The sequence below is a fragment of the Macrobrachium nipponense genome, chromosome 33, assembly GCF_015104395.2.
Source record: "Macrobrachium nipponense isolate FS-2020 chromosome 33, ASM1510439v2, whole genome shotgun sequence".
Lineage (NCBI taxonomy): Eukaryota > Metazoa > Arthropoda > Malacostraca > Decapoda > Palaemonidae > Macrobrachium > Macrobrachium nipponense.
The window spans coordinates 3,625,984-3,645,196 of record NC_087219.1 but is presented as its reverse complement, the minus strand read 5'-3'; the positions used below and the strand labels follow the sequence as shown (position 1 = coordinate 3,645,196).

At 36.2% G+C, this 19,213-nt stretch overlaps 1 long non-coding RNA gene across 1 annotated transcript in view; it reads right to left on the bottom strand.

The window, feature by feature from the left end:
* Positions 1-19,213, bottom strand: part of LOC135202668 (uncharacterized) — a 47,887-nt gene that overhangs the window by 26,230 nt on the left and 2,444 nt on the right. Inside the window, exon 2 of the long non-coding RNA XR_010311776.1 lies at positions 8,449-8,504. This is a non-coding gene — a long non-coding RNA (uncharacterized LOC135202668). The remainder of the gene's footprint in view (positions 1-8,448; positions 8,505-19,213) is intronic.

Genomic DNA, 19,213 nt, shown 5'->3' with positions numbered 1-19,213 from the left:
GTAAAAGATCCTTCAATATATGTTCCATAAACCATTGTATATTATAAGATAGATAATTTTCATAATATGTTTTCTTTTTTTCCTGACGCTGCAGTTAGTGATACATTCACCCTCAAGATTCACTTATTTGGCGTAAGTGACCCTGGTAGTTGTGACACCAGATACTCACAATCCATCAATTAATGCACAACATAAATTCCGAGGAAAGGGGGCAGAGCTACATTTATAACAGGTATCCTAACCGTATGATAATTTATTCCTTAAAACCTGGGAGTCTGGCAACTGCTCCTCCGTACAAATTTGAATTGCTCCGTGGGAGGAAACTACACCTAATGGACGTTACAGGTACACAGTAAATTTTCTCTCAACTATTTAATCTCATTTACTTGTCCCTTAAATAAAACTTGTATGCTGTAGCATTTTCGTTCTGTTCTATTCGTTCTAAAGCTTTCCTCCAACGGTCAGCAGCATCGACAATGAAATTGCTCAGAGCATCGGGACAATAAAACCTTGACAGAAACTCCAAACATTTTATTGAAAAAGGAGCCTCTTGACCAGGGGGCCTGGATTAAAGGGAGGGCAACAGGGGCTATAGCCCCAGGGCCCCCACATAATGAGGGGATTTCCATGACCATTATACATTTTTCACTTTTTGGGTTTTCATTTTCTTTTTACCACCCTTAGTGACCTTTTGTTTTCTGTTATCTTTTCATTTTCAATCCCTCCGTTTTAATTTCTTTCCTCGCTTTATCTTGTATTTCTCTCCCTTAAATAAAAAGAAACGTATTGGTAAAGATATATGAATTTGTTCATGTTATCAATTATTCTATAGACCACTAATTAGGCTAATAGAACTATTGTACTGATAATTTTTTAGAAGTTTAGAATTACATAAATTGAAAGGAGTAACTGTTATTTTAATTAAGAAAGCAGAAGGAGAGTAAGAAGTAGTCTCTTTAATGAAAGTTGAAAATTTGTAAAGAATACACTGTCAGCTTACACTATGTGTAGTGCTTTTGTTTATTGTTATTTCTTGTTGTCAGTCAAGTCCGACGTTTGAAATGAATCCAGTGATTAATAAGGCATGTGAAGTTGAATTTTATTTTGTGCGTGACAGACATAAGACTCCTCGTATATACGAAAGTGGTGCAAAATAAACACAAAATGTCTTAAGCACGTGACAAAAAACGTCTAGAAGCAATGTCAAAAGTACCCCTAATAAGACCACCTACTTCGACCTTGCTGCATAAAACAGCCTGTTGAAAATGCTTCAGATCCGTCAGAAGAGGCACCAACAAGTAAATTAATTATAGAAACTGAAACACCATCTTCAGAAAAGGCAGAGCCTTTGGACCATAGCTTCAAGTAGCTCTACACCAGTGTATGAAGTCGACACAATTTTCTAGGGGTGCACATGAACATAAGGACGTACAGGAACACGAGGAGATGTTGCTATGGAAAAGGTCAGTATGAAAAATCAAGGTTTTGAGAATGATATTGGTTTGTGACTGGGTCATCTACAGAAGAAATGATAACTTTTTCGGCAAAGAAGGAATCAAGTTGAAATTACAACATTATTGATAACAGTTACTGGAAAATGCTTCAAAACTCCAAGATCAGGTGAAAGGGAAGAGTGGAATTCATTACTCACGTAAATGTTCTCGAAGTTTGTTCAGAGGAAAACACTTAATAATGAAATAATTAATCGTTTCATGGCTCTGTTTCTCTCCAACAACTGGCAAAGTTTATTGTTTTCCCTGTAAGGTTGTTGATTCAGGAATCTGAAAGGGCAAATGATCCACTGATGGATTTTGTGACTGGAAGCATGGAAATGACAGGATAGCTGATCACGAGAAATCAAAGTGCCATCTAGAATCCATCATTACTGAAGCCAAACTATGGAAAGAACATGGCTGAATAGATCAAGAATTACCAAATCAGTAGCTCAATTGCAAGAATACCGGTGTAAACTTCTTACACGTATTGTAAGTACAATTAAATTTATCGCGGAGTGAGGACTAGCATTCAGAGGCACAGATGGACTGATTGGTTCTCGTCAAGTGGAAGTTTTCTTGGTATACTGGAACCCCTATCAGAGTATGATCCATTTCTTGCAACTCACATCAAACTGCATGCAAATAAAAGACGAGGTCACACAAATTATCTCTCCTCTACAATTTGTGAATTGGAGTAATTGGAATATGGGCGAACATGTACTGCAAGAAATAATATCAAGAATCAAGAAGTCAAAATATTGATTCTATTTCTCTTGACTCACCCCAGATGAGGGTCACATTGATCAACTAAACTTTAGTCATACGCTATAAATATATGAAAGACACATTACCAAAAGAAAGGTTCTTGACATTCATGGACAATCGAGGTCGCAATGGTTCTGATATGGCCAAAGCCTTGTTTCAGATTTTAGAGGGCCACAATATTGATTGCAGAGGCAGTCCTATCATAATGCTGCTCATATGAGCGGAAGTAATAAAGGAATGCAAGCCCTCATCAAGGACTATTGAATTGGTTATCAGTTAGTTTGTGCCATGCTTTGGACATTCCCTTCATTCAGTGGGAAAGGCAGCAGCTAATACATGCTGCAGCTATTCACTACTTTGACTTTGTTCAACAAATTTGTGTGTTTTTCACAGCATCCATGGCATACTGTGCTACGCTCAAAGAAAAATTAACAAGAGCTGATAGGCAGTTGTGTGTCCCCAAGACTAAATGAAACTCGTTGGTCTTGCAGAGCAGATGCCAACAAAGGCTCCAGTGCACAGTTACAGAGAGATGAGAGAGGCTCTTTATGACATAATGACTGACGAGGAAAACAAGGCTGTGGCTCAGAATGAAGCATGTAATTTTATATGAAAAAATGGCTACCACGTTATAAACTCGCATATTATGCGACTTTTGAAACCTAATTTGAAGCTAATTTTAAAGGGGTTGCATCATTACACGCGGTATAAAATTAGCGTACCGTCTATGCTTTCCCAAATCGGCAGATTGCGATAGTTACTACGGAGGAAAACAGTAGATTTAAAATACAGTAGTAATATGAGAATGCATACAATATTATTGGATACAGTGAAGTACAAGTAAAGCATAACTTTACTTGTACTTCACTGTATCCAATAATATTGTATGCATTCTCATATACTCTGTATTTTAAAATACAAAAGAGCGATCGTGCGCCATTTGCATTATTTTGGTTTATACAACATATTTAACTGTTCTAGACTAACCATCTATAATTTCCAAATCAGTTGATAAGGCACAATACCGAAGGATTTTTTACTTTTGTTTTACTCGGTAAAAGAAACATTTGTTACTTGAACTATTATTTTTATTTTAGGATACACAGGCAAGTGAAAATTTATTAAATTAAAAGTAAAAAAAAAAAAAAATGCATAAAATTAAAAAAAAAAAAAAACTACAATCCTCCAAACCAAAGTCGCCTCTCCGTGTCCGTATCATCAAATATGCTCCGAATCTTTGCCATCAAAGGCAGTCTCATATTCATCATCATCCAGATCTTTGATCATTTCATCTCATCTCCTGCATCTTCGTATAGGACATCGTCAATTCATATGGAAGGTATACGTAGTTCTTGTCACCGTGGCGAGCTCTCTGGCGTGGCTTTTAAAGATCTGCCCTTATGCTAATTTTACAAAAAACAACAACTGCCCGTGTGTGACAGACCTTTGAATGTCCTTGAGACAAACCCCGAGGGCTATAATTATAAGATTTTATAAGGGGTTTTCATTCCCAGGTACTTTAATCTCCTCCCTATGGGCCCGGGCCCTGCTCTCTCTCTCTACCTCTCTCTCTCTCTCTCTCTCTCTCTGCTCTCTCTCTCTCTCTCTCCTAAATCTCTCTCTCTCTCCAAAACTACAGCTGTCCGAGCGGAGAGTTTTTTTTTATGGGACAACAGGCCCGCATTTCGCATTTTTCCATACCTATTTATTTGTATACGATTGCCCTCTCTCGGCTGTGAAGTTGATGTCTATCCCATGGCTGCGAGATGACCAGGAATAACTTGTAAGTCGGTGTCAAAGTCACTCCACACTTCAGTCAGGCCAAACCTTTGCCATATCGCATTCAAGCAATATTCAGTCATTGTTTCCTATTTATTATTTTGTCAGAGAGAGAGAGAGAGAGAGAGAGAGAGAGAGAGAGAGAGAGAGAGAGAGAGAATCTGTCTGTATACGATTGTTTATTTTCTCACTCGTCAAACTTACTCTGTTATGCTTTATTTCATATTTCCTTGCTCACCAATTTATTCTATACCTACGATATTAAGAAATCAAGATATGTGTAGAAGGGAGAACTGCCTCCAGACTGTACAGTCAGTATGGATTTAAACGCACGTGGAACTGTTGAAATATTCGCAAACAGCACCAAAATGAGATGCCATGTTGATAGAAAATCTGACTCCGTTTCTTGTTATTGCATAAAAAAACTTTATCAATCGTGAACCTACGTAATTTATTTAGAATTATACGTAACGGAAAAGATAATATTTGATATCTGTAATGGGAGAAATGGTTTTATCTCTGTTGTTGTTATAAATTTGGCAGATATGCGATCAAACACGTGGGAGGACCAAAACAGCCCAGCCAGAGAACTCAGCTCATTTTGTAAATACTATTGTTTGGCGTTCTAGGCTTACCTGATTCATTTGGGTGTGCGCTGCTGCTACTGCTACTGCTACTCAAATATTGCATTTTTCTTACTAAATCCCAAGAGTTGACCATGGCAAATCCCAAGATTAACCAACAAAAAATCCCAAGATAATAAAATAATTGACGTATGCCAAGCCTTGGAGTCCTAAATATTTACTCTGTCTGTCTATCAGAAAAAGATACTGATAAATTGAATTGACGGCATCTTTCCTGAGAGAGAGAGAGAGAGAGAGTATTTGAACGTTACCATGATCGTGATTTTCTGACTGCTGACGGCAAAAATTACTCAATAATTTTCTTTATATAATTATTTCTTCGTGAAAACAATAATATAATATGATCATTTTAACTTTAATGTATAGTGGTATGAAAAATACCAGTGTGTCGTAGCAGGATGCGTCATTAATATAGTGGTATATGAAAATACCACATGGTGTTGTAGCGATACGTAATCACAAAGTGCAAATCCTTTTCCCAGACCATCCTCAAAATTTGACGACTTCAACTTCAAGATGATATGGTGAAATATATTATATAGTCATACTTATTGTTAAAATTCACAAGTTGAACTGCTAAACATTATTATATTTTGATTATGTACATATATTTTTTGCGTTTGTTTTACGGAATGTTTGTTTTGAAAATAATAGCTATTAGTGAACATATGGTATTAATTATCCTATCCCACTATTTTATTATTAGGTAGATCTTAATTATCTCACATTCATTTAATAGTATTATAATATTTATTTAAATAACTGTAATTAATAAATAACAATAATGAAAAACATAATGGGAGAAATGTTTTTTGCCGCAGTAGTGATGTTTGTTTGATTATGCATCTGACCTCACATTTCCGAAATCTGAAAAAATCCCAAAAACCGAAACATCGGAATGTGTGTGTACTGCACATTTTTTAAAACACGCACACGTCTACACATTTACTATACCCGTTGGTGAAAGACTCAAATTACAGTATTTATTCCTGAGAGAGAGAGAGAGAGAGAGGAGAGAGAGAGAGAATGATCTAGGACTCCAAGGCGTGTTAATTTTTACAATTATTATTTTCTTGGGATTCTTTTTTAATCTTGAGATTTTCTATTCAATTCTCGAGATTTAGTAAGAAAATTACCGAACTTGACTAGCAGCAGCACACATCTGAATGACTCGGCCATTATAGCATGCTTAACCACCGACCTTATGAACTGACGGTCTCGGAAACAAAAGGAACTCGCATGATACATGAGCTATATGACAAAACCAGTTTATTGGTGAACATTTGGGGGTCGCATGATCTGGAGAGATCGCACGTTACTCGAGTATATACGATATTATAACTTGTGGTTCTCCATAAAATTTATAAGAAGCTATCCTGTCCGTAAGAATATTGAACAGCATAGGGCTGAGAACACCCCCTTGTGGGGTACTCCAATTCAAATTCTCTCTTCAGATTCATGACCTTTAAAACCAGACACTGGTCTTTGTTTGAAAAATATCTGAAATCCACATAATAATTCCGCTTTTATGCCTTTACTCAACAGACTTTCTAAAATGACTTTCCTTATTTGCCTTGTCAAAGAATCCTTAAGTCTACAAAAGTACACAATTAACTTCAGCAAATTTACCTAGACTTTTTAATCACACAATCTGTGGTGCCCGACAAACGACTTGATGACATCTCATAGAATTGTATATGAAAACTTATTGTGACGGTAAAGGGATTTTTAAAACTAGTTTTTTATTGAACGATGATCATAGGCCTAAATCAGAGAGAGCACGAGAGAGAGAGAGAGAGAGAGAGAGAGAGAGAGAGAGAGAGAGAGAATTATATACTAAAGCGTTCTTAGACATATGTACAATGCCTCCTTAACCCCGCTTCCAACATTCCCCTTCCCCCACCCTCCACCCCAACCCCACCCACCCCATCCCCAGTCTCTCTCTCTTTCGCTTAGTGCTGTCCAGTAAATGGCAATGTAGGAGACTTAGATACAAAATTCAAAGTTTCAACACCATGCAGGAGTTGTATGGACAAAGGCGCTGGGTCAGTATTAAGCGAAGGAGGAGTTAGTTATGAATTAGTTAGGAAATATTTTTTTTTCTTAAGTATAATGAATATTCCTTCACCTAAGCATACTTTTGTATACGTCCACAGTAAAATACCTCAGCCATTATGTAATCGATCATCTATAGGGTCTGGACTTTTTTCTGTCACAAATTTGGTGGGTACGAAGCAAATACATATCACAGTTCTACTAACCTAATTTTATTTGTTTTTTTTAAAGTTTAAATTCCTTAGTTAAGTTTAAATTTCCTTAATATTTAAGTAATCTCATAGATTTCCATGAATAAGGTAACAGAATATTTTTAATAGGAGTGATTTTATTTATATTTTTACAGGAGCTACATTACACCAGAAAGAATATGCCAAGAGGAGGAAACCTCCAACGCCAGAAAATTTGTCCAAAAAGCACAGTCAAGACGCCATCCTCCAAGCGCCTACCTCTCCAACCTACTCCCCAATTACTCCAGACTACAGAAGACATCCCGGCTCTCGTCTACTCCCAGATTACTACGACCTGCTGTCCCTGAAGGAGACCAAGTCTGGAGGGGAGCGGTGACTCTAAAGACCGGCCGGAGGGAGGAACTCCAAGAGGTCAGGAGGCGTCTGCTTCAGTCAACAGTAGTTTGTCAACATTTTATTGCTCTGAAGCTCTTGGCTATTTTATTGTTGACGATGCCAACCGTTGGAGGAAAGATAAAATTTCATTTCTAATAAAGCCTAGTAAAGAAATTAAGGATAGTGATTATTTAATACTTCCAAGAAAGAAAGAAAAAATAACCGAAGCCTCAAGAAATAGATAAGGCTAATGATTATGCAATAGACTTACAACGGAATGACTCATACGAAGGAAAATATCTAAAATCAAACTGAAAAAATCAGACACGTTTATGAAATAGCTAATCTTTTTTAAGACTGAAAGAAGTGACTCTTCGAATGAGTACCAAGTCTAAAATCAGAATTTGACGCAAGTTACTAAAGGCTTCTACCAATAGTGCAATAATAAATTCTGGAAAGCAGTTTCATCAAATTATAATGAAACTTATAATACAGAACGTGATGATACTTAAAGGAATAAGAGTATTTAGGATTTTAAGGGATTAAAGTCTTCGGCGGTTTTTAAAGTATGATTGTGAGCTTAGGTTTTTTAGGTTGTCTATAAGATTTTAAGCTATGTAATTCTACATATATGTATACATATTTTTTTGAGTTTTCAACTATTTGAGCGTAGGATTTCAAACTGAGCCAGGGATTTTATTCTATTTCATATATCAAGACCAACAGTTTTGATTCATAAAGTCTTTACAATAATAATCGTTGAATTTGTCAACCCAACCTATTTCTTTTTTATATTAAGTTATGAAATCTATAGATTCACTGTGAGAATCCGTATTTTAAGTTCAATGAAAGACTATGGCAATTGCATTGAATTATGCTGCTTCTTTAGCCAACTAACCTACTACAAAAATTGACCTTTGTTAGCAAGTAAAATCTTTAACAATTTAAGAGTATATGATTGGGCACTATATATCTCCAGTGAGGGTATGCAGGTGATGATACTGTTCACACCGTCATGGCACATGCCCCCGACGAAATCGTGATCCACTGTCAGTATGTTGTGGGAGAGTAGTGTGACTTCGTGCCCACCACACCATCTCTGACAACTTCTTACCCAGGGTACCTTGCTCTTACCCAGGGTACCTTGCTCTTACCCAGCAGCTCGAAGCGTAGTGTTCGACAGCACCAACAGTGTCCACCTGTAAATTGAAAATTCCATATAATTATTGGCCGAATTTCACTATAAAGTTAAATTTGCAAAACCTGAAATAATTTAAAAATACAAGCCTCTCTATTAAGCTTCTCTCAGATTTTTCCAGTTCTCCCATTTTGCAGAATCCAGAAGGATTATCAACTTCAGCGTCAAAAACAAACTACGCCAGTAGAGGGATACCAGAAAAACGGAAAAATTATAAAAATAACAATTATTACACCATTGTAATTCAAATGGACTCCAATTAGCGAGAAGTTAAATATCAATGTAAAATACTGGAAAAGAAATTGGAATGATACAATATATATACTATATATATATATATATATATATATATATATATATATATATATATATATAAGACCCTGGCATAATATTAATCAATGAACACTATGAAACCAAAAAAAAAAATGTTTGGATGCAATACATATATGCAAGACTTCGCTGATGAACCCTTTGCAGTAATAGCAATAACAAACAAAAATAACAGACATAAAATACTAGATTATTTCCAAGGCGACATTTTAGCAGTCCAGATTCAAACTAACAAAGGACCGATAGTGATCACGACAGGTTAACAAGCCGCCAAGGAGACATTTCCCACTTTCCACCGCCGAGTCATGAGTTATTGAGCAGGAGAGAACCAACCTATTCTCATTGCGGATCTAAATGCCAGGGACACCAACTATTTGGATAAAGGCATCTAATTACACAGATCAAGAAATAGATTGATAAATAAAAGATAGATTTCACTTAGGGACCTGATTTTGATACTTCCGTACCAATAACAGAAAAGGAAAGCCAGATATAATATTAGGAAATAACGAAATTCACCTCAGTATTGCCATTACGAAAGGACCAGCAACCTCCTTTGATCATATACCAATGGTAATCACATTGTCAACTAATCCAATAAACTATTCTATCTTCAAAAATACAAAATATAAAAAAGAGAAAGTTGGCCAAGCTTCAAAAATGTGTAGACAACCATCAATGAATTCAAATTAAATATAAATAAAAGAAATAGTAGACAAAGAACTTTAATAATGTACAAAAATAGAGGAAGCTATAATAAATCATATACCAATACGTAAATAAATACACTACACTGCCACTTCCTATTAGTAGTAGCAAGTTAAAATTAGTAGAATGGCACTACAACAACATCCAAAATACAGTACTTATACCAGGTTGGAACAGCACATTAAAGAGAAGATATGTATCGGTAAAAGAAGTTAGTACAAGAAACTCCAGATATATCATCAAATTGGGAAGACCTAATAAAACATACACAAATACAGTACAATACCCCAATTACTCAGTTTTCAAGACTGATGGGAAGAAAACAAAAACTAATACATCACCACCCACATAAAGCACAGGAATGATGAAAAATGTATGAGACCAAGAGCTAAGAAAAATTCATTGAACAACAGACAGAACAAATCCGCACCATGCAGTTGATATTAGCAGATTCGATGAAGACTGCACACTAACAAGGAAAGTAGAGTTACGGGAAAATAAATTAATAATTTAAAATCTTAAAGTAGGCACCAGGAGGAAATGGAATTAACAAGGCCATAATTCAAAATTTACCAGACATTGCATTTGAAATAAAGATACAATTAGGGTCTCACATGGAACATTTTCAAATTATATTCAAGAATGCAATAATGATTTAAATGGACAAAACAGGAAAAGATACTAGTCTGGTCTAGAATTATAACTAGACCAATATCATTATTAAAAATATTTGGTAAAATATTTGAAAAAATAATTAACAACAGGTAAAGGTTGTTCCTAGAAGGTAATCAACTGCACAATATCAACAAATAGGGATTTAGAAAAGGAAGAGGAACCCAGATTGCAATAGCAACAATAAATGAGAGAATTTCACTATCATCACAAAGAAGAAAGTACCTATGCAACCTAGTATGTAGAGATATAACTAAGGCATTTGACAAAGTAAAGATACAAGGAATTCAATACAAAATGTTACATTTTAACCTTCTTGGCATTTGAGAAAAAACTGAAACTTCAAAGATCGAACAGCAGCAATGAAGTCAAAAAACTACATAAGGAATCCATTCCCGTAACTAAGAGGAGTCCCACAATGATCTGTACTCAGCCAACATAATCCTTTATTATATATACATCAGATGTGACTCCACCACCAGAGTACTGTACTGTTGTCTGCTTTGCAGATGATATAACTCAAAAAGTTATACATCCGGAAAAACGTACACGAAGAAGGGACCTAACTTTGAAGACAAGTAGCACAAAAAAAAACAATGGGCCAAATTGAAAGATAAGTTGAATAAAGTGGAAAACAGAAATAAATCCAAATTCCAACTGGTATCACTATCTGCACACAAACCTGCACAAACAAGATTAGACCAACAACCACTTAATTTGCCTGAAAACACAAGAATATCTACTTTAGGAATGCAATTCGGACAAAGATGAATATAAAGACATTTCGCAGAAAGGCTGAGAATAGCAAGAACACAGAATACAAAGCTAAAATGTTTTAGGAATATGAACAAAAATATAAATATCCATTTCTACAAAAGTCTAATCAGGCCTATAATGGAATATCCATAATACCCACGTGTTTAGCATCGACCTCTAATATAAGTGCGTTAAAAAAGATAAAGGAATGTAATGAGAAACATTCAAGAATATGATGATCCGAATGTAGATAAAATACACAACAAATACAAAGTAGTAGCAATTAATCAGATTCTACATACTGGCAACCAGTATATGGAGTAAACTAGTTTAGTGCAATAGTGAATTGACAGAAGAATCTGAAGCAGAAGATAGAAACTACTCAAACAACAAAGACCACAGAAGGTGGAGAAGAGAATCTTCAGAATTATATTCATCGCGATGAACCTCAACCATTATACTTTTAAGAAATGTCTTGTGGAAAAGTAATATGTAGAACTTACTACGTAAATATATTGCAAAATCATTATGTTAACATTAACGTTAAAATCTGTACAATTCACCATGTTAATATAATGTAAGATCATTATTGTAATAGGTTATATTAAGACCATAGTTAAAAAGATTGTGCCCTTACCCAAATAAAATTTTGGATAAACCACACTTTACATTACTCTTATTAATACTTAACTTTCTACATTATTCCCTACCATGGTTAGCTAACTAACTGCCCTCACTTTTCTTTCCCCCATCTTACCTATCAGCTAAAAATAAATAAAATAAATTGACAATGCCTGAATTAATTTGTCAATTACCGTTGTCCTAAACACCATATTTGTATCGTGAACATAATTAGTATTAAAGTAACTGCACCTAATACAATAGTTCTGCACATCCTAGAGTACTGCGGTGGTAATGACAGACGTTTTAGTGGGTAGTTACCCCCTGACAGACACAACCCCACAAACGAGTGGGGGGGGGAAGGGGGAAAGGAGGGGGAGACAGGATCTCCTCCAACATCATAGTACCATGTAAAATTGGTACTACAATAGCACTGCACTTCCTAGAGTACTGCAGTGGTAATGACAGATATTTTAGTGGGTAGTTACCCCCTGACAGACACCCCACAACAAGTTGGGGGGGAGGGGGAGGGGGAGCCAGGAACTGCATCCAACATTGGAGATACCAAGTAAAATTTGTATTACAATAGCACTGCACATCTTAGAGTACTGTGGTGGTAACGACTATATTTTAGTGGGTGGTTTCCCCCTGACAGACCCCACAACACGCTGGGAGGGGGAGGGGGAAGACAGGCTCGCATCCAACATCGGAGATACCAAGTAAAATTTGTACTACAATAGCACTGCACATCTAGAATGCTGTGATGGTAATGCCAGATATTTTAGTGGGTGGTTCCCCCTAGCAACAGAAGACCAGCCCTCCAAACACAGACAAAAGAACCTACGATTGGAAGGTGAGAGATGGGACACCTTGAAATAACTTCAAAATCTATCCATAGGCAATATTAATATTAGAAATATGGTAAGTATCTGAAAATCGTGAGCCTGATAAAATGTAAAAGGCATAAAATTCAAGAATAGATGTGTTTCAGGATAAGAATTACTGCCGAGTTATTTTTTAAAATTCCTATGAAGTTTGGAATATTTCACTTCATTAATTCCACCACATCTATATAAATACTATGTGTGAGACTTACTAGGCTTAGTTCTACTTTCTATAGTTTCACACACACACACACACCCACACACATATATATATATATATATATGTGTATTATATATATATATATATATATATATATATATATATATATATATATATGTATATATATATATATATATATATATACTATATAATATTAGCACTATTCTTTGGTTTGGAGTTATTACTTCACACAAAGTATTTTATCTGAATGGGGGGAGGGGGTCACAAATGGCAACAGCTATAAGTATGTGTGCTGAGCCCTTTTTGAATAATTAAACGTCAGTCATTGGTGCCACTCTCAATTCCTCTAAAAAAAAGAAATGTAAGATATGTATTCTCGTTTTTAATAGCGTCTTTGGTCATTTTCTTTTCTTGCCTATAGTTAGGCACTGCTGCCATGTCGAGGTTCGTAGCCCAACATGTCTTACCATAACTGAATTGTTCTTTAGTTGCTGTTGGTTCGGGTGGATGAAATAAAATTTTTATCGGATATGGGAATTCGATTGATATTAAGATCAAAGTCCCATCATAAAGAGCCGTTTTAACACCCGCACATTCACAAAGAGATGATGTATCACAACACAAATAATTACTGGAAACGAAAATGTGAATGAATTGTTCAGGATAAGCTAACTATAAAGATTAAAACATTTTCCCCCATTTTATTCCCCCTCCCGAAGTTGACGATCATACAACTTGGAGCTCCTGACTCCCAAATTAAGTTGGCCTCTAATATCATGTCAATTATCTAATAGTCCACTTATTTTGGGCTGCCTCACTCAAATTGATCTGTACACTATCACCAAGTATCAGGTACCATATATATTCAAGGAAGAAAATCTAAACTCAAATAAAAATGATACGCAGTTTGATGTTTATGTGTTCGATACATTCTATCGATGCTGGCTTTGACGACCATTATTCGGCTAATTTTCTCCCTAGTAATATTTTTTTTTATTTGTTCATTATATCCAGTAGACATGCACTAACATCATATTATATCCTCACGTCTGCTCAATGTATTTACCATTGTTAATATGATTTATAATGCGTCTCCAACAGTCATAAAAATCGGACAACTGAATGTGCAAATATGTCAGCTGTGTGCAAGGCATAGGGCGTCAATCACTGGAGTAGCGATCTCCCTGCCGAGAGTGACTTCGGAAGGCCATATTGAAAGGTCTCGGTCCAGCTCTTAGTACTATATTTTATTATTATTACTTTTTTAATCTTTATTATTATTATTATTATTATTATTATTATTATTATTATATTTATTATTATATTATATTATTACGAAAACACACCTAAGCACGCCAACCATTGTGGTCAGACCTAAGCATCTGCTCTTGGATCTAAGCAGTGTCAAGCATAAAGTGGTCCTGTGTAAATACAGGACTGTTTCTTTGCATATGGTAGCGAAGCACTAACTAAACAGTAATGTAGTACAATACAACACTACCACACTCACCAATGCACTTACTCAGTAAGCACTCACACTTGCAGACAATTCACTATACACACACACACACACACACTTAACATACACTCACATACACTCTCAATAACACAAAACACTCTGATACCCAAACACTCACTAGGCACTCACTATACACTAAATGCTCACTAAACACTTTAAACACTAAATTTACTAAATACTCATTATCCCCACCCCAACACTCGGTAAACATTCACTAAACACTCAATTAATCCTAAAAATCGATTAAACACTAAACATTCACTAAACCCTAAGCACTCATTAAATACTAAATGCTACCAAACCCTAAATACTTATTAAATACTAAACAGTGAACAATGATCCCACTCATTAAAATATTATAAACACTTACATACTAAACATTTGCTAAACACTAACATTACAAGACATTCACTAAACGCTCACTTAAAATTTCACAAAACTTTCACTAAAACCCTAAACACTCACTGAATACTACACACTAATATTCACTAAGCACTACCATTCACAAGCAATTCACTAAACGTTCATTTAAAAATTCACAAAACATTTACTACAACCCTAAAGACAAAACATTCACTGAATACTTACACAATAAACATTCAATAACATTCACAAAACATTCACTAAACCCTAAAGACTCAGTAAACATTCACTGAATACTGACATTAAACAGGCACTAAACCCTAAACATTCATCAAAGACTTACTCATAAACATTCACTAAACGCTTACTCACTAAACCCTAACAATTCGCTAAACACTGACTCATTAAACATCAACGATAGAAAAAATTGACAATCGCACTAATTTTTCATTTCTCTTGTTTTCTTTACATTAATGCTAGGTGATTATTTTTTTTGGTCTAGTTTGCTCTTGTATTTATTCACAATCTTCTTGAGAGAATGGAAATGTTCGAAATAACTTGGTGTGTAGAGAGATTGTTTAAAAAACAGAGATCCTCTGTTCCTTCCTCAGCCAGGTGTATTATATCTGACGAATTTTACACCAGCCAAAAAAAAATCGACTATAGTAACAACAATATTCATTCATAAAACTGATAATACAAAAATGTACCCATGATTTCATTAGCATGAAAGTCAGTTGAAACCAAAAGAAGGTAGTCCTGCTTCGATAAAACAAACCGAGTAGGCTATAGCGCATATATTATGATCTGTACCTTGACTATAGCATGTATATTACATATGTATTACTATCTATTTAATGGGTGCGTAACTCTATTTAAAAAATGTTATATACATAGACATTTTACAGTAATAACTCTAATAATGATAAGAACTTATATGCTACTTTATAGTGCCAGTCTTCCAACCACCGCTACATTAATTTTCATCTCGTAAACAAAGGAGACCAGGGGCTAGTGGCACACTTTTTACAATTTTGGTTATTGCGAATATAAAACGAAATATTTTGCAAAATTCTTACCATCATTGAAAAATATTAACATTCGTCTTTATCATAGAGCAAAATAATTGTTGTTTGCTTTCAACATAAGATAACAATAAGCTTTCGAAAAAAAAAAATAAACTTTTCGTGCCACTTGCCCCACGGGGTAAGTTGGCACACATTATGGGGTAAGTTGGCACATTGATAATTAAAAGAAAATTACTACATTGCATTTAAATCAAATAGCAAAAATACCCTCTGAATTTCCAAAATACAAAATATAAGGCATTAGTATTACTTCAGATCATCATCTAGTTGTAATTGTGGCAGGTGTGAAATAAATCCTCGTCATAGTCTTCATACTCCCACATGTTACATGCCCTGCACTGGACCCACACTTCTCCTGGCCTCTTCAGTTGAGCTTTCTTCTGGATCAACAGGAGCAGTTCTTAAACTCTGTATCACGCTGATGACTGATCTGAAGCCCATGTGTCTTTTCGGACATCTCTCAATCTGTTACATAACCACCCGTAAAATCCAAATCTTGAAATAGTCTGTAATTCAAAGAAATTCCATCATCCTAAACCAATTGAAAACATCAGAATAAGTGACAGCTAGAGGTAAAGCCGAGGAAACTTTACCAGGAATGTCACAGATGGGCGTACTTGATCCTGGATTACCAGTCATCCACGAATCACATGCCCTGTTAACACATTTCTTCAGATGTCTATAAACACTAAAATCCAGGGGCTGCAACTTGTGAGAACAATGTGGAGGAAATGATAGGACACTAATCTCATTATCCTTCAAAAAATCCAGAAACAAAACGTAAATTATATAAATAAATAGGCTAACTATTGTTATCAAATAACGTGTGCCAACTTGCCCCATTTATTTTGAGCCAACTTGCCCCATCCCTAACATTTGGTACAAAAACGCTTACCAGTCCACACCAAGAAGCCTTGAATTAATAATTTTATAACGTATAGAATCTTTAAACCATAAGGAAAACTATGCTATAATTGAACAACAATCTTTATGAATGTATAGATGTTATAGCAAATAAACAGAAAGATTAAAATATTTACTTACTATCATAAAAATCAAATTGTCTCATAAATTCGAGCTCCTACGTTTCTATCTCTATAGAATTTTGCTGGTAATGGAGGAACAACGTGGCAATTACACAATATGTATTAGAGTCATCTATTGGTAAGAAACTTTAAAGTCATTTTGAGTGTGCCAACTTACCCTCCCGTAGCCAACCAGCCCCCCCGGGCTCCCCCACTATAATTGAAGTCAGTTGCTTGCTTGAAAAAATAATAATATGACTGAATTATTATGGGCCTACAGATGACTGTTATTTATATGAAACAAATAAATAATTTTTGTGTTAGATCAGCCATCGTCAAACAGGGTTCCGCGAGGGTTCCGTGATCGATCGCCAGGTGTTCCGTAAGAATTCATGTTTTATTTAATTATTTGTTATTTATAAGTATATATTTTTCGTTAAACATGGCGTGAGAAATCGTAGTTTTATATTTATTTTATCGTAACATATCGTGCGAGTTTGTTTTTTCCCTCTGTTTATACTAAAGGTAATTAAATAACAAATGCTTACACACACACACACACACACACACACACACACACACATATATATATATATATATATATATATATATATTATATATATGTATATGTATATATATATATATATATATATATATATATATATATATGTGTGTGTGTGTGTGTGTGTGTGTGTGTGTGAGTGTGTGTGTGTGTATTGGGGTTCCTTGGTATGAGGAAAATTGTCTCAGGGGTTCCTTAAAGTGCCAAAGGTTGGGAAACTGTGTTAGATAAATACAAAGGATAAAGTAAGGATAAAAATATTTATTAAATATATCACGATAATGTATAATAAGGGTCAATAGTAGCCCACTATACTAATCTGGACATTCATTATCAGGGCTTGCCCGTCCCCTTGCCCACCTGTTAGGGTGTGTCTGTCAGGGGGAAACCACCCACTAAAATGTCTGTCATTACCATCACAGCATTCTAGGATATGAAGTGCTATTGTAGTACAAATTATATATGGTATCTCCAAAGTTGGATGCAGTTCCTGTCTCCCCCTCCCCCTCCCCACTCATTGTGGGGTGTCTGTCAGGGGGTAACCACCCACTAAAATGCCTGGTATTACCATCACAGCATTCTAGGATGTGCAGTGCAATTGTAGTAGAAATTTTACTTGGTATCTCCAATGTTGGATGCAGATCCTGCTCTCCCCACTCACCCACTCGTTGTGGAGCGTCTGTCAGTGGGTAACCACCCACTAAAACGTCTGTCATTACCACCACAGTATTCTAGGATTTGCAGTGCTATTGTAGTGTAAATTTTACTCGGTATCTCCTAAGTTGGATCTAGATCCAATTAACTCCCCCTTTCCAGTGCGTCTGTCAGGGGGAACCCACCCTCCAAAATGTCTGTCACTGGTCATTCTATATTCAGTAGAGTCTGCAGATATATTATATATTAGCTTTATCTGGTATCTCATATATTGGATCTAGACCCAAAATCTAACGAGCAATTAGTGGTGCTTGTTAAGTAAGCCACCCATATATTTTCGGCAGACGGTCAGTTTCACAGTTTACAAGTCTACTCCTAAATACCGGTAGGGGTTACAGTCGGTATCTCGTTCGTTGTATCTCAATGGTCCGGGCTGCGGGACTAGTAGTGTACCACCAAACATGTCTGCGGGATTTGCAGCCAGCGTCACGAGACCGACGTTTGCCTTGAAAAGTTTAAAGCAAAGGGCCACACTGTTCCCCATCCCCAATCTGTCACGTCCCACCATGCATGGTTTAAGGGATGCCCCGTCAGACTGGAGAAGATTTGGAGGATGAAGGGCATCCCCCCACCGCCTGCAAGACCTCGAGAACGCCAGCCATCGCCACCAAGAAGACCTCCAAGCAAGCCAAGAATACACCCGATGACGAATCTGCCTCCTCCACGGCAAACTCCTCAACCTTCCCCTGCACAACCTCCCAAACCCCGTCATTACATCCCCAACCCCTCATCCTTTCTTTACCTCCAACCTCCTGCTCCCCAACCTCCCCTAAAATCACCCCTCCGACCCCTAAGATCTTCCCCTGCCCTTATGCATATTTCCCCGACCCCTAAGTTCATTCCCCCCAACCCCACATAGCTAGTAGTTCCTATTTTGCTAGTGGAAATAGGAACCCAGACCAAAGAATCGCAAGTCGAAGCAGGAACTCAAACAGAAGAAGTCACAATCCCACGGAGGGACATTAATTAAAACAAAGACCTAAAAACGAAACCTGGGTGCTGGTGGTGAGACTCAGACCGACGTCATTCTCGTGGAAGACTTCAATGTCAGTAAGTTCCTGCTAACCTACGATGAGTTTCCATTCATTTGTCCTTCATGAAATCCAGGATGTAGAGATTAGTCCCCCAGAGATATCGCTACAGAACTCCACGCCTGTTAATTGTTAATACTTAATTTGCCAATTAACTACTTTTTCTACTACTTACAACCTTCCCTTCCCCTCCGTTTCGGCTGCCTCATCTCTAACGACCGAATTCTTCAACTGTCACGTAAACTACCGCTTAAAC